The sequence below is a fragment of the Protopterus annectens genome, chromosome 6.part0 (assembly GCF_019279795.1).
Source record: "Protopterus annectens isolate FY-2018-M chromosome 6.part0, PAN1.0, whole genome shotgun sequence".
NCBI lineage: Eukaryota > Metazoa > Chordata > Ceratodontiformes > Protopteridae > Protopterus > Protopterus annectens.
This window is the reverse complement of record NC_056737.1, coordinates 1,342,685,472-1,342,703,834: the sequence shown is the minus strand read 5'-3', so window position 1 is coordinate 1,342,703,834 and position 18,363 is coordinate 1,342,685,472.

Genomic DNA, 18,363 nt, shown 5'->3' with positions numbered 1-18,363 from the left:
CTACGTTGGAAAAACAAATAGAAGCCTGAGAGAGAGAGTTAGGGATCATCTTTATTGTGCAACTAGACTCCAGGACTATAGTGCTATTGCTAAACACACTTTGAAAGAAGGAGACGATCACCAGTTCCAGTTTCAGGTATTACATATACAACATCCAAATGGTAGGTTAGGTGATTTAATCAACCTAACTGAACAAGCTGAGACAAGATGGATCTTGAGGCTGGGCTCGCACCAAGGGTTTGGGCTTAATGAAACTGTCAGTGTTAAACCGATGCTTAAGGGTAGGAGATTGTGATAAGTTATATCATATTGTTGCTTCACATATTTTTAGTTATTTTTATGTGATGATACTATATATATTTCTATATTTATTATATATTTTTTATATGTTACATTTCTGTTGTAGTTTTTGTAGAGTATCATCTGTTGATAGTTTGTTACATTTTTAGGTACTTTTGTTAACTCTTTAGTCCGAGGGCAGTTTTGAATAAGTAACGTGTTATATTGAGCTCGATTTTGTTTATAATGTTTATGGTATGAGTTTTATTCTACTGTTTTAGATATATAACACATCTATTTATGGACAGATCATTGTTATCATGCATAGTTCTTATAGGTTATTAATTATCTTGTTATTTATATATTTATATATTATATAATTTTGTACGTTAATGGGTATTTTGACTTAATTGAGTGCGCGCTTTTATAATTGATGTATTAGATTGGTAGTAGTTCATTGGATCATCAATTAACCATTAGCGTTATATAACTGCTGTTGTTTAATTAATTTGATGTCTGATGAAGCGGAGGTGAACTCCGCGAAAGCGCTCACACATTTCATCGCTGTATTTCTGTTTTATAATAAACTTGTGAAGTATTTTTTACAACGTGGACTGTGCTATTTGAGAGGTCAACAGTAGTTATTGCAGTTGGCTGTGGAGCTGAATTCGTTACCTTGAAGCTGCTATCTTCCTTGGGTTTGTGTTTGTGTTTCTATATATATATATATATATATATATATATATATATATATATATATATATATATATATATATATATATATATATATATATATATATATATATATATATATATATATATATGTATATATATATATATATATATATATATATATATATATATATATATATATATATATAGGTTTACTATCAAAAGCACAAAGTTTAGACGCACGAACGTTGAAAACATCGATGTATTTGACTGACATTATAAATATTAAGCAAGTTAGATGATCAACAAGGAACTTCGAAATTTCCTTGTCGATGTAAACATCAGCTCTTATTTTTTTGGTTTTTCTTGCTGTAGTGCTGCAAACTGTGCACCTAGACTCCTGAGTTATGCGAAGCATTACAAAATGTATCCCTTAGTGCATTACAGGAAGAGCACAATATTGCCATGTGCGAGTAGCATTTCCATGAATTATCCTTGCAATAAACTGTAAAACATCACAATAGTAGTCACCATCAGATGTGTTAACACAGTCTTCTTGCATTTTCATCACCAGTTATACACTCAGTCCCCCTTGCATTTCCATCACCAGTTATTCACACAGTCCTTGTTGCAATTCTATCACCAGTTGGCCTGTTCCTTATTACATGCAAAGCATTACAACAATTGTCAGAAATACATTGCTGGAATGACATTCATGACACCTGTTCCCACACCCTAAAAGTTGCAATGTTTGGCTACAAGATCAATGAAACCTTTAGGGGTGAAGTCATTCCTCTTCTACAGCAACCTGGGAAATACCTCCTCCCTATCCTCAAGCCATCTACGCTTAGGGAATGATGGTATACATCTCATACGTCTGGCCCACATATCCTCAATATGGTTATGTTCCAGGCAAATTACATGCAGAGCATCATGTAGAGATAGCTGTTTCTTGCCAAGCAAACTCCTCAACCTCCTATGTCAGCCCTCAACACTATTTTGTGTACGTGGATTTCCCATGGTACACGTATGTGCCTGATTCCAAAAAGCCACTTCAAATAGTGGTGGTATGACTTCTGTGGAGGACTGTCTCATGCCACTTCTCCATGGTCTGCACACTAATTAATTCATTTTAAATAACTCACATAGAGGCTTCCCATGTGCAGGCATTTCACTCTGGAGTTGCTGGAATGTGTCCATGACACTGTTAGGGGGTACAAAGGCCAATGATGGGATCTGCTTACACAATGAAACAAACTGGATGTCATTTCCAAACTCCACGGTAAGCCGAAATGTCTTTATCTGACACCATATGATCTGACAAAAGTGGAACCAGCACCCCAATGCATGTGAATCTGCAATATTCCTTTTAAATACTATTAACAGCGACTTTCTCAAAATCACTCAAAACAATGGCAAGCTTGAAAAGAAACCCATGTTCCTGAGAAAGTTGCAATAAAACTCTCCAGAAATAGTCATATGTCTTCTCAGATTTTGATGTCAAAACTCCATATACTGCAGGAAATACCTATTAATATTCCCCTGTAAATTACAGTGCACAATATATAGCTGCTTACATTTGCGGGTATTGAAGGGAAATGTGCCATCAATGGGTATTACCTCACTTGAACAGAGTGCATGCAGGTTACACACAGTAGTGATGATGACAGCTGGTGAGGTACCCTCATTATGTTCACCCAGGCCTAATAGGAATGACCCTGACTTCAATGGCAACATATCTGCTGTGAAGTCCCTCAATATGATCTTTTCTTAGTCTTGCACCTCCTTACTCTTTCTGTGTAATCTGCACACTGACTGTTTCAGAGCATCTGTATTTGGCAGAGTGGTAACTATATCAGTGGAGGTGCTTGCCATCACCTCAGATACTATCCTGCAAGGGTCCACCTGACAGGAAGCAGCACGTCTCTTAATGTCACAATGTACCTGCGCTTCCTCATATCTCTCCAGAGTAGGACCATGAAAATGGTCAGTACTTTTTAATACCCATTTACCTTCTGATATTGTTTCCCCTACACAATGGCCCTTACATTTAGCCTTGATTTTTCTAGTGCAACACCAGTGTTTCCTGCTACCTCTACTTCTTTTCAAGTAGTATGTATAGCCATCTATATTCAGCAGCTTTTTGACCTTCTGTGTTTTGGTGGTGGTGTACGTCGACCCCACTATGCCTGGGGTTGTGTCCTGATGTCCGACATGCTCACTATATTCTTGTGACCTATATGTAGGATGCATACATATCACTAACTAGGTCTATCATTGGCAATGTATGGTGCTTTACAGTTTTGTTTGATGTTATTACACTTACTCGGTATATGCAGCCATCCGCTGTTGTAAATCCAAACACATATGTTATCCACCTACTGTTGATGGCCCTTTAAATTGTGCACCTCTGCAAGATATGTTCATTTATATAGACATAACATTGTTTCCATGACAACCGTTTGATCAATGGTTATATGGCGACAGCACAAGGTATACAGTGTTATGACTGTCGATGAAAGGATGTTAGAAATCAGTAATGTCGAAGTTTCAACTGTCGAACATTCAAGTATCGTGTAAGTTATTTTAGACCTTTTGATAGTAAACCATACATGTATATATATATATATATATATATATATATGTGTGTGTGTGTGTGTGTGTGTGTGTGTGTGTGTGTGTGTGTGTGTGTGTGTGTGTATATATATATATATATATATATATATATATGTGTGTGTGTGTGTGTATATATATATATATATATATATATATATATATATATATATATAGTATATATTTGTGTGTGTGTGTGTGTGTATATATATATATATATATATATATATATACACACACATATATACACACACCTCAGTATCTATTGGTAACATAGCTATACATTGTTATACACATATATGTATCTCCATACATATCTATCTCTCTCTCTCTATGTATATGTTTTATTTTAGATATATGTATTTGTAGATACCATTCCTTCCTAATTGCACAGTCTATCTTCCCTATTGTAAACTGGCTGTAGATTAGGGTATGTTTGAGAAAACATCCTAAAACCATACATTTCAGATGGCTTACTGGTAAATTGCTGTGACTATGGTGTGCAGGGTCCTGGTTTCAAGGGCTGTTTATTTTGTTGCTAGGCAGAACAAGGACTGTTGGATACAGAGTGATTAAGGCAGTTTTGAGCAGCTTTAAGCATGTTTGCATTGGTTTGTGTGACGGTAAGTGGTGCTAAAGTAGGTTAAATGATTAGGCTCTTACACCGTATAGGCTTCACTTGCCAGTGCACAAATCTGCTTAGCGTTTACATTTAAGCAATGCTTAAACCTGTTAAGCATAGCTCAGCCCTGGTAACCATTGATCACATTCCAGTCTGATAAAATAGCAGGGTAATGACATTGTTAATACGTGTATTTAATTTCCTGTACATAACATGCTTCTATGTGCTGTCATTACAGTAGCAAGGGGTGTGACTATACTGTATGGGACACTTGGGTATACATGGGTAGTACTACAATTTTTTTTTTTATACATGGGTAGTATCCCAGGTCATATGCAATCACACTTGCATGTTACACTAGATACAGTGCACTAGCTGACAAAAATAGTTTAACACATATTGTATTATTAGGTTAGTACTTTTAACAGTGCTTTTCTTAGTAAAAGTCGATTGCAGATTATAGTACTTGAACCATACACCCCTGCATGCAAAGCTGGGACTTACTAACTATCTTGTTCTTGGTGTTTGAGCTGTATGTTTTTATGCATCTCCTATTGGATATTGATATAATATTATGATATTAACTGAAGACTACTATGTTTTTTGGACATGTCATCGAGGACTGGTGTCATGTAGTAATGGCATACCTTTCAGTCTCAGAATTCTATCCTTCAAAACATTCATTCTAATGTATAACCTGTTGACTGTCTACTTTCTGTCTGTCCTCTGTACAGATGTGCAGATGTCAGGTATTGCTAAGGCCATACAACTATGTAGGTGCCCACATAGTATTGTGTTGTGGGCCTGGACAATACTGCTAGTTTCAACATATGGGACATTCCTTAATGTGGGTGGTGGGCTACAGATTCACATACAGTAGGTAGCAATATGTCACAGGACAGGACATGTGGAGACAGCCCAACAACATGGGGGACATATCCCCAGAATTGTGAACATATTCTATGTCATCAGTGGTGTTATACACATAGTGGATTGATAGATTGACAGGGTTTCTGTGGACAGGCATTTAGAGAGTGACTTCATGACTGACAAGTGATATGTCTATGACATACATCTCCACTGGCACGCTGTCCACAGACTGGCCACATGTTTGCCTGTTATGTTTTGTCTGTTTGTCAGACAGTTGGTGTCCTTGGTAAATCAGTTGTGAACTCTGGGGAATGCAGTCAGTAAATACTCACATCTGTTGGTATTACTGACTTCATATTCCTCATAAAGGATATGTTACAACAAACTCAGTAACATCTGCAACTGTCTCTGTATGACAGCATTATGTCAATCTACCCCTATGTTTGTGCCTCTGTCCCCAAATGATGTCAGGATTTGTCTAGATGTCAATGAGGCTCAGACATATTTAGTATCATTATTTCTTGTCTTTGTTCCTGCTACCATCCCAGTGTAGTAGACCCAAAGACATGTCAGGGAAGAGGCCATAGATATGAGTCCTGAGCCTGTACATTCTGAGGTGAACTTTACATATGAGAGGCCTGTATATGTCTGGGCATTGTTAAGGCTGTCAGGATTGTGTACACATCATGTTTACATGTTATTTGGGCTGTGTATAAAGGGGGTGGATATAAGTGTTATAGCTCCTTTTTTATCTGACTGTGCATGCTACTCCAGTTTCTGCTAATCTGTTGGCTGTATGTGTTTGTAGGGGCAGAATGAGACATGTCCTATACCAAGGTCAGGATTCAGACTACACTGAGTATTGTGACAGTATATGTAGGGGAGAGTGGCAAACAATTATGTATTTGTTCATATTGTCCCTATACTCTACTGTTCACTTGACTTAGCACTATGTGACACTGACTGTGGTGATACTGGTTGTGGGTATGCACTTTCACATTGGTGTCTGTTTGTCAGTGCTGTTACATTCCTGTAGTGCCTGATATATTTGCAAATAAATGGGTAATTACTCATAGCAGATTTCTTATTTCAATTATTTGTGCTATTTCACTAAATATATGTTAGAACACACAGTACTTCAGATACATCCCCATTTTCATGGCTTCCACCCACCATTTTGGCAGCCTTGGTCCAAATTCATTGCAGTAAGGGGTTCTGAGCATACCTCTCAACTGGCTGGATTGTCTCAGGTTTATTGCTCATATTTCTGGTCTGTTTTATAGATTATTCTCATTTCTCTGGTAAATCACTGTAATTATATGATTGTTCTCAGAAAATGAGGACATACACTTCATTTACCTACGTCTCATCTATCAGAATATGTATGCTAAAACAAACTGTGTCACTCTGTCAAGAAGAGTACAAGGGGACAATGACCTCTTCCTTCTTGGATGCTAATGCGTTAGTACTGAGATGTGCCACATCACAGGACTTTCTAACCACAGTGGCAATGTGGTGGTCAAAAGAGACACTGCTGTCAACCTGTGTACCCGGATCTCTTATAATGCCTTCTTTGTTCAGGGGACTACCATTGATGTGGTAATTCATGGGAGAAGGATTTTTCCCAAAGGCGATGACAACACATTTTCTGACATTGAGCTTAAGGCCATGGCTGTGATACCAGTCATTGGTCTCAATGAGGTCTTTCTGTAGGATGTCAGCATCACTTGGGGAGTTAATAATAGTTCCCAACTTGCAATCATCTGTGAACTTTGTCAGCCACAGTCCCTTTGTGATGGTCTGGACTTCAGAGAAGTTAATACCAAACAGGGGGGGGACCCAGGACAGAACTGAACCCTGTGGGACTCCACTTGTTACTGGTCAGCAGTCTGACTTGGAGTCAGCTACTTTCACACTGTGGGTTCTATCTGTGAGCCAGTTTGCAACCCACCTAGTGATATAGGGGTTGATGCCTAGCTTGTTCTTTGATTCCTGAGTGAGGAATGTTATCAAAGGCCTTGGCCAAGTCAAGGTAGGCTGTATGAACCACCTTAACTTCATCCACAGCTCTGGTGACTGACTCAAAGAAGTCAACCAAGTTGAGCAGGCATGATCTATCCTTCACAAAATCAAACTGTGTAGGATCCAGTTAGGAGATTCCCTATATCCTTGTTTGTTAGGTCCATGATGATGCATTCTATAGCTTTACATGTCAGACTCGTCAGCCTAATGGGGCAATAGTTCCCGGGGTCTGTAGTTGCTCCTCCTTTGTGGAGAGGGATGACTGTAGCAGTGCGCCATTCGGTGAGGACAAAGCCTGAGGTGAGGCTGTGATTGAGCAGGGCACACAGGTGAGGTGCCATTTCACTCTGTTGTTCATGTAGAACACAGCCAGGGATACTGTCAGGTCCCATAGAAGCTGTATTCTTGGCCTTGGGCAGTGCTGTCTTAACCTGTGAAGCATTAATACTGAGTGCCTGGCAATCTACTGGTATTGTGATTGGTCCTTTAGTGGTGGAGAGAGGGGTAAAGTTAGCACTGAATCTGTTCGCCAGTATATTTGCAATATCTGCTGGCTCAGTATAGGAGATACCATTGTGCAGTAGCTCAGGGCAAATCTGGGTATTGCCATGGAGATTTTTTACATAACTATAGAAGGCCTTGTGGTTGTCTTTACTGTCTGCTGCAATTCTGTTTTCACAGCTAGCTTTAGAGGATTTGATGAGGGATCTCAAACTTTTTCTGAGGCTGATAAGGGAGTCTTTCCAGTCTTGGGACTTCACCTTATTCCGCATCAGTTTCCTCCTCCTGTTGTAGAGTTTGTTTATGGCAGGGGGCCACCAGATTGGCTTCCTTTTTTGAGGAGAGCATCTTAGTTCTATTGGATATGGCGAGATCCAATTTGTGTATGTGTTTGTACAGTGCATTGGTGTATGATATGGCAATCATGCAACAATTTTCCATTTGCATGGGTCCCGTGAAATTAGCCACCTCTGTTTTTAGCAGCCCAAAGTTAGCTTTGGAGAAGTTTTCATGGTGGTTACCTTTGTTGGGGGGGGGGGTGCAGGGGTGCTTCCTGCTGCCTTTAACCAGGTGTCTGTTACAGCACAGATGTCATTGTTCCCCATCTTAAGGAATACTTCCAGTGAGTACATTTTCAGATTTAGAATTCTAGGGTGGAGCAGCATGATTACCAGATTGCATGTGTTTGTAGCTGTTATATATTTATGTATGTTTATGTATGTATATATATATATATATATATATATATATATATATATATATATATATATATATATACACATATGTAGTTATAAATTTAGATGTATATATAAATTTAGATGTATATATATATATATATATATATATATATATATATATATATATATATATATATATATATATATATATTATGTATAGATTTGTCCACATATATGCATCTCCATACATATATACATGTATATATAGAGAACTTGACTGATTCTAGCCTAAATTCCCTACTGTTGAATGACTGCACTAACTGATATGTTTGGAAAATCATCACTGTTTTATAGAGCTCAGATGGTGTAATGGTACATTGCTTGGATTGTAGTTTACAGGTCCCTAGGTTCAAGACTTGGAATGACTTATTATTTTGTTTCAAGGCAGAATTGCTGCTGTGAGGGAGGGATAAGAGCAATATTTAAAAGAGGTCCCTAGTTTGCGCCCATTGACCCCCATTTTGACAGCCTTTGGACAGATTTGTTGCAGTAAGAGGTCCAGGGTATGGATCTGATGTCCGACTGCACTACATATATATACATACACACACACACACATATATATATATATATATATATATATATATATATATATATATGGATCTAGGACATTTCACTGAACACAAATCACCGAAAGTGCAATTCACCGAAACACATTTCACCGAAAGTTGTATATGGCCTTATCCCCACTGTAGTGCGACCCTGGCATTAGTTTATATAGTAGGGGGGGTGGGGGTCATAGCCCCCCACATATTTTAAGTATCTATCATGTTTGGATAAGAGTAATATATTACAATTGCAAGTATGCATGTATATAGTTCAAAACATTTAAAGTATGTGGGGGGGCTACACCCGTCACATCCCTCCTACTATATATACTACCTCCAGGGTCGCACTACAATGGGGACAAGGCCATATACAATTTTGGTGAAATGGGTTTCTGTGAATTGTGTTTTTGGTGAATTGCACTTTCGGTGATTTGTGTTTTCGGTGAATTAAGCTTTCGATGAAAAGTGCACACTAATATGAGTTTCTGTGAAATGTGCTTTCGGTGAAATGTCCTAGATCCACATATGGATGGATATATATATATATATATATATATATATATATATATATATATATATATATATATATATATGTGTGTGTGTGTGTGTGTGTGTGTGTGTGTGTGTGTGTGTGTGTGTGTGTGTGTATTCACTTTATCATCTTGAAATAATGAAATGTCGAATTTCAGTATATCAAGACCATAAAGTCAAATCTGCAAAATAGGGAAAGTGCATAACTGCGAATCCAGATATGTCGAATTTGCAGTTATGCTTTAACGGTACATGACGTGGAGTGTATGTGTGGGTGGTTTCTTGTGTGGATTTAGGTGGAATTTAAGGTAAGTGACTAGTTTGTAAGGGTTTTGGGTAAGTGTTTGAGTGTATGTGAGTGTGTTTGGAAGTTGTACGTGTGGGTTAGGGTAGGCAGGTAAAAGTATGAGTGTTTAATTGTTGACTGTGGTAGTTTTTGTATGTATGTAATGTGTGTGTGCGAGGGATTGTAGAATGTCTGGTTGTAAGTTTGCTGTCTTTTACTGTTTGGTGTGATCTCGAAGTTAGAATATATAAGTAGGGGTGGGTGTGGGGGGTGTAGGGGGGCTGGTCCCTCTGTTTATTTGTAGTGTATGTTTGTATATTTGTGTTATGTTTGTGTCTTTATTTTGGTAGTGTGGGTAGTGTAGTGTATGCGTAGTGGGGTGTATGGTGTGTTTAGGTTCAGGATTTTAAGTTTCCCAGTTTTAAGTTTCGCGGTTTTGGGCTTTTGATGTTTTGTGGGATCTATTTTATAGTCGCAATATACTGAAATTTGAGATTTCAGTATTTCAAGATTATAAAGTGAATATATATATATATATATATATATATATATATATATATATATATATATATATATATATATATATATATATTTGGGGTCTATATTATATATGTGTATATTTTATATGTATATCTCTACATATATTATGCATTAATGTTTATATATATATATATATATATATATATATATATATATATACATCTCCATACACATATACATATATATATATGTACAAAACCTGGCTATTTTAACATACCTTTTCCCTACTGTTGAATGACTCTTCTGAATGATATGTTTGAAAAAAAAAAACAACAGTCATGTCAATAGTTCAGATAGCTTAGTTGTAAATTGCTGTGGCTATGGTGCTGAGGGTCCATACTTGCAAGGGCTGATTATTTTGTTGCTGGGAAGAACAAGGGCTGTTGGATACAGTGTGATTAAGGCACTTTTAAGTGGGTTTGGGTAGGTTTGAGCAGCAGTAAAAGTCAGAAAAAAACTCTCTGCAAGTAGGACCAGGTGCAAGGCAGGAACTGATACAAGTAGACAAAAATTGCCAGCACCAAATACAGTGAAAAGCATCACATGAGGCTAATAAATTAAATACATAAGTATTTTATTAAGGTATAATAAACATCCCAGACCGGTTTCAGCCAACAGGCTTTCCTCAGTGGGAATGAAAGTAGTAACAACTTTGAAGTGACACACATATATATATAACATGAACTATCCAATAAGCTTCTTCCCAAAGTGATCTTCCCATCATTCAAATTGTTTCCTGTGTGAAAAATAAAAAGAGAATGAAAATATTATGAAAAAACTCCTGAACAAGATGAACCTATTCGGTTCATCTCAGCATTTGGACGCAACATCAACCTAATCAGGAATGTTATGTCCAAACATTGGAACATTCTTACTGCTAATGATTAACTTATACCTCTGATTGGTGATATATGTAAGTATGGATATAGAAGAGGCAGGACACTTGGGTAATTTTTTTCACATTTTTAAAAGGGTAAGCTCGGCTGGAGCCATACACCACCAATTAACTATGACAGGTGACAAACTATGGGGTACCTACAGTTGTGGTCATTGTTCATCATGTCCATTTATTTTCACATCAAAATAGTTCACCAGTAAAAACACTGACAGGATCTTTGACATGAAATGTTTTGGCAATTGTAATAGAGATTGGGTAGTGTACCTTGCAAAGTGTACCTTGCAACTGTCGGGAAACTTTATTTTTCTTTATGCTTCAATAGGTGTATACAAATAAGTCGACTTGGATGCATTTACTGGTAATCTAACTAAATTTGGACATTGCTATTACAATCTACATGGCTCTAATAAACCGGATATATATGTTGGGATTAATGCCGGATTCCAACTATTGAATTTATGATTTTGGGGCTATTGTTGTATGGAACTGGACGCAGAACCATCATGTTTGGAACAAATCCGGGTACTACAAAGATATAACCCACCAGTGGGACTACTATTGGATTTTACACATATGTTGAATGTTATAACTACATCTAAATAGCGTCTATGGTTATTTAATATTTAAGAACTATAATTTCATGTACTATAACTAGTTGCATGTTCATATTGTTATATGTGGGTTTTTATATACTCAATGCCATTGCATGATTAAGCGATTATTCATTTATTTAATTTAAGCACAACCGATAGGTTGCTTTGACAGTTCGATACCAGTTTTGATACCACCTGAACTAGATTGAGTTATATTCAGCCAAACTTGCTATACTGTTTCATAGGGTTGGATACTACTTTTATTTTTCTATTTCACCTTTTATGACCATATATGAATGTTTACACCTTTTGATTACCCCATGAACAATATCTATCACCCTGATCTAGGTTGGTGGTTATTGCCATACTCAGGTACTAATTTAGCTGGATGCAGCCTTCATAGGCCAATTTGACCACATCTCCATTAGGGTTGAATAATACCAACATATTGCAAACTATATTTTGGTATCAATCAGAATATTCTATTTTTTAATAACTATAAAGATTAGTCTTATCTTGATGGGTCATTACACCCAGTATTCCAAATGCAGAACAAATGAAACAGTTATTTTTTGATGCAAAATGGCAATAGGCCTTTAATCAACAAGGAACAGAAGCAGACTGTTTTTTCGGAGGGGTTTTATACTTAGAGTGTCATCCAGGGGGCTAAACCTCAACACAGTATATTTTCATGTTCTTACTATATGATGCCTAACCATTAGTTCTGTAGGAACACTCTGAATACTTATGCTTGCATATTTACAATTACCTATCAGGATTCTGGCTGAAACTAATCTCTGAAGCGAATTGTACTTTTAATTTGTGCCAGTTCGTAGCCAGAGCATATCGGTCACTATTATATATAACTAGGTTTATTGACATAATTTTTGGTAAGTGCCAGGATTGCCTCTCTGATACATCAGTTTATGCTATTAGACTGGATATATAGGGTTATTAGGTCAGTACTTTTGACAGCTTACAGCATATACCTATTATTTTGACTTTTTCCTACGCACAGTAACACATTTCCTTTGCGATATGAAAAGATCTATAATTTCTACAGCTTATTGTCATGGATCTTGAAACAATACTTCAGGGGTTTTGTGCTGACAAAAATGACATTGGCGTTTTTGGTATACCAAATGAGAATGATATTCCACAACAAACGGATCCAGTTGACGGCTGCAACATTGCTTTTCATAAACTTAGTAAAAGTATGAAAAGTTTGAGAACAAACATATGGCATTTGAGGCTTTTTAAAGCCTATATGAATAAGGAAATAACCCCTAGGGGTCTGAGAATAAAAACCCAACCTTTAGTAAGTAGGACTGATGAAATTTTGCCCAATGAATGGTATCAAGCCCAACAACAGGCATCTATGAACTTTGTTCGAATATTAAGTTCTTATTATGAACAAACTATTGAAACTAACATCAAAGAGGTTGGTGACCTGTGTGGGGAAGTCAAAATTTATGAGGGACACTCACAGTTCTCTATATGCCTCAATAAGCTGTCAAAAGAACTGCTGGTATTTGAAAAACAAATCAAGGACAAGAAAATCAAAAAATTCAATAGAGATCTAACCGATTACCAGAGGGGACGACCTTTTGACACTATCAAAAATGTTAGATTTATGGATATAAGACAGAACCCTGGTATGAACAAAAAAAAGACCCAGATCAATATTGAAGGGGTCTCATACGTACAGCAGTATATCAGCTCCACTACAGACACTGAAGGGACTAACACTGGGGAATCCCCGGTTTCCAAGAAATCTAAAAACCAGACCCATCTTTTAAACGAACTAGGAGGAGGGGTGGGAGAAAGCATAGACGGTACAAAGATCGATACAATTGAGGGTCTTCTACAAACATTTATGAGACAATAGATGGTAACATTTTGAACATTTCTCAAACTGTTTTATCAGAGGACCAAAAGAAACTTTTGAATAAAGGTTTGAACTTTGTTCCTGGGTTTTTTGTTGATGAATCAGATATAGTCAATGATATACTTTTTCCACAGGATTAACCTCAAACTTTTCTTTGGGTCTAGATCTAACTCTCAAAGATCTAATGAATTCAAATTTCATAAATCCAACTTTGTACCACCCATGTATCGCAATGTAGCTGTCTTTCAACAAACAGTACTCAGGGATGTATATTTCAAGCTAGATCACTTTTCTCCCTTGAAACACAATTTATCTATCAGTGAACAACAGGCATTGCAACAACTTAAGGAAAACAAAAATATTGTCATTACCCAGGCTGACAAGGGTGGGACCATAGTTATCATGGACATGGATTATTATCTGGGGGAGGGAAATGGACAACTTTCCAACCCTTTCCATTATATGAAGATGCCTATTGACCCCACTCCGAACTTCAAGCGGGAAATTGATGATTTTTTGGTTCTGGCCATCTCAGAGGGTATCATATCTGATACGGTGAAGACACATCTCATGGTCCAAGATCCACAGAAACAAACATTATATCTTTTACCCAAGATACATAAATGCCTTAACAAACCTCCTGGAAGACCGATTGTGTCTGGTATGGGTTCTTTGACTGAACCATTATCTGAGTTCCTTACACTATATCTCAAACCACTATTTGGCCTTATTTGTGCCAGAATACAGGACACTACACAATTTTTACACATTTCTGACAGCCAACTGGAACCTGACTGGCTACTCTGCACCCTGGATGTCAAGGCTCTATACATCAATATACCACACTGGGCTGGATTGAAAGCCCTCAATTTTTGGTTAGACAAAGCCCAACTATATCCAGTAGGCTTTAACACACTTTTGGTCTGCATGGCTGAGCATGTTCTCAATAAAAATGTTTTTCATTTTCAGGGAGAATGTTACTTGGCAGCTCAAGGACACCGCGATGGGACCATCCTTTGCTCTCATATATGCAGACTTGTTTATGGGATACATTGAGGAGCATCTCATTTATGACTCCACACACAATCTATATCTTGAGGATCTTGACATATGGCATAGGTATTTGGACGATTGTTGGTTGGTTTGGCATTCAGATGAGGACTATTTGGCGGAATTTGTACTGTATCTCAACCAGAACAAATGGGGTATTGAATTTACTTTAACTTGTGATAGGAATGAGATCAATTTTTGGATGTTACTATAACTCAGAATCCAGACGACACTTTACAAAGCAAAACATTTCGCAAATATCCCCAGTATAATAACTTACTACATGCAACGAGTATGCAGCCCAACCACATTATCCGAAACATACCTAAATCTCAATTCCTCAGGATTTGTAGAATTTGCTCCTCAGAAAATGACTATAAAAAATCCCAACAGGATCTGGTTAACAGGTTTAGAGCTAGGGGTTACAAGAAGCCGGACATCCAGGGTGCCCAACAAGTTGCTTCCAACTCAACTAGAACCTCACTTCTTACATATCGTGAAAAAACTCAGACTGAACAGGATGAATCTATTCGGTTCATAACAACATTTGGATGCAACATCAACCTAATCAGGAATGTTAAGTCCAAACATTGGAACATTCTTACTGCTAATGATGAACTTACACCTCTGATTGGTGATGTATGTAAGTATGGATATAGAAGAGGCAGGACACTTGGGTCATTTTTTTCACATTTTAAAAGGGTAAGCTCGGTTGGAGCCATACACCACCAATTAACTATGACAGGTGACAAACTATGGGGTACCTACAACTGTGATCATTGTTCATCATGTCCATTTATTTTCACATTAAAACAGTTCACCGGTAAAAACATTGACAGGATCTTTGACATTACATTTTTTGGCACTTGTAATAGTGATTGAGTGGTGTACCTTGTAATGTGTGCATGTGCTTCATTTATGTTGGACAAACATCACAGCCACTTCATTTACGTATGTCTGAGGATCGTAGTGACATATGAACCAAGAGAGAGACCAATGCTCTATATAGACATTGTTTATACCACAACTCAGCCAGATTCCAGTTCACTATTATTGACAGAATTCTTGGTGACAGATCCAACAAGCAAGGATGGCATTCAATCCTCACTAAAAAAGAGAAGTATTGGATCATTAAACTGGGTGCTTTGTTTTCACCCAGTTTGAATGACCATTTATAATATTATGTGTTTTATTTTTACTTTTATTGGTTACATTATATACTAATAATGTGGTTTTATTGTATAACTTTTCATTCTCTTTTTAATTTTCACACAGGAAACAATTTGAATGTTGGGAAGATCACTTTGGGAAGAATCCTATTGGATGGTTCATGTTTTATATATATATATATATATATATGTGTGTGTGCTACTTCAAAGTTGTTACTACTTTCATTCCCACTGAGGAAAGCCTGTTGGCTGAAACCGGTCTGGGATGTTTATTATACCTTAATAAAATACTTATGTATTTAATTTATTAGCCTCATTTGATGCTTTTCACTGTATTTGGTGCTGGCAATTTTTGTCTACTTAAGCAGCAGTAAGCAATGCTAACTTCCAGTTAACTATGCTTACATACAGTTAGCATTAAAAGTGCTTAACCTGTGTAGGCATCACTCAGCAGCATGCAAACAGGCTTAGTCCTACTTACTACTGCTTACTCCCACTTAACCCTGCGCTAATTTCTTTAAAGGAAAAGAAAAAAGGGATGATAGGAAAGTGGTGAAAAAGGGGTCATGAAGAGGGAAGAACAAGATGAAAGATAGCTAGGGATGTGCGGGATGGGTGTAGGGAAGGTCCATAGCAATCCATTTCTTCTACAGCAACAGCTGTGCATATATACTGAATTTGGAGGTAAATGTGGACAAACCAAGCCCTGAGAGAGGGGTGAGAACAACAATAATGTGTTGTGAAGCCAATTAGACCAGTTACATGTGTCCAGTGCACATGTATGTGAACTGGACAGCTATGCATGGGGTGACATGTTTTTTGGGAACAGATTGCCCGTTTTTTTAAGGTGAGAGTGGGATTTTTGGGAAGGATAGTAGGTATATTTGGGGTGGTAGGTTGGGTAGGAAGATAGACAAGACAGCATACAGGGGTGGTATATGACACGTGGGGGGTAAACACCTTGGACAGTGCGGGGTGTTTGGTAATCGGAAGCCCACTAGCTCCCAAATGGATACAGTGGGACTGAGGTCCCCACTCATGGGCAGTCACCACTGCACCTTCACGGCCCCAAAGGTGGCTGTGCTGGGGGTGGAGCAGGAGGGGCAGCTGACCATCTAAATGCACCATGCAGCCCTCAAGCTGGTGTAGCAGATCTCTCAATTCTTTGCAGAGCTCCCTATGCACTATACCCTGGACCTGACTTTGGGTGACAGGATCCTGTCCACACCAGCGCTCAGGAGGGGGATGAGCCCCATCCCCTGAGGTGTTTCCACCCAAAGATGGTTCAGGACCAGTGGATGAGGAGGTCCCACGGTGGGTCTCAGACCTGCTGGGACCCAGTGCCATGACCAGATGAGGTGGGAGAGGCGGATCTGCTTGGATCGGCCTTCCCAGACGTGCTATGGTGTTGCAGTTTTAGAACATGTTGGTTAGTCATGAAAAACATATTCCAGGATTAAAAAAAACAAAAACGGATCAGGTACCTTAACCAAGAAACAGGTATCAGTCACAAAAAGGTACCAATAGGAGGTGCCGAAATAATCACCGTGCAAAGGTATAGCAGCCACAAATTTTAATGCATAAACGCCAGCCAAAGTCAACAGTGTTTTCATCTACTGACTTCTTCAGATGTAAAAACTGACTTATCAGTTAAGGCAGCTTATATACCATCTCCTAAATATTTAATTGAATAATTTATCAACATATTTAATCAATTCCATACAATTTCCCCCCTAAAAATACCATAAAAACCATACTTATACTAATATAAAAACTGTACATATTTAAAATACTTTTTTAAAAAAGCAAATGAGAAACTTACATCTTAAACAAATCAATGCTCTTGTACAAATACATAACCCTTTCTAATAAATAGCTATAGTAATCTAAAAATATATATATTTGCTAAAAAAATGTATATATATATATTTGTAAAATACATTAGAAAGTATGGAAAACAACTACAATAAGTGTGCAAGAATTGACAATAATGGACAGAAACAATAAAAAATGCATTACTTCACAGGACATAAAACTAGATTCACTTGTACCCTTCTACAGTTTTGCAGCCCTCATTCTCAGAATGGGAGCAATGGAAATGTGTTCATTGAGCCTGGGGAGTTTGTTAGCTTCCAAGAGTAATTGCCAATATATCTCTCTTACTTCTATTCTATTCTCCCATGGGCCCCCCTAGAATCCCGGTACACCATTTCAGTTACAAAAAAAACCCACTGAGCATTCGCACATAATAAACTATGTTTGTATAATGCATTGTTACTGTCTTTTGTTCTAATGGCATTTAAATGTTCATATATTCTCCTTTTTAATTTTTGTGTAGTTTTACCTATTTAGAATGCCCCACACATCTTGCAAAGATCTAAGTATACAAGTCCTGCACTATTACAGTTAGAAAAACTAACAATTTTGATCAAATATTGTCTATTCTTAATGTACACCGAGTCCTGCCTAAGAATATATGAACATTGGGCACAAGACCCAAACTTGTAGGTCCCAGGTTTTTGTCCCTTCTGTCCCTTATAGTTG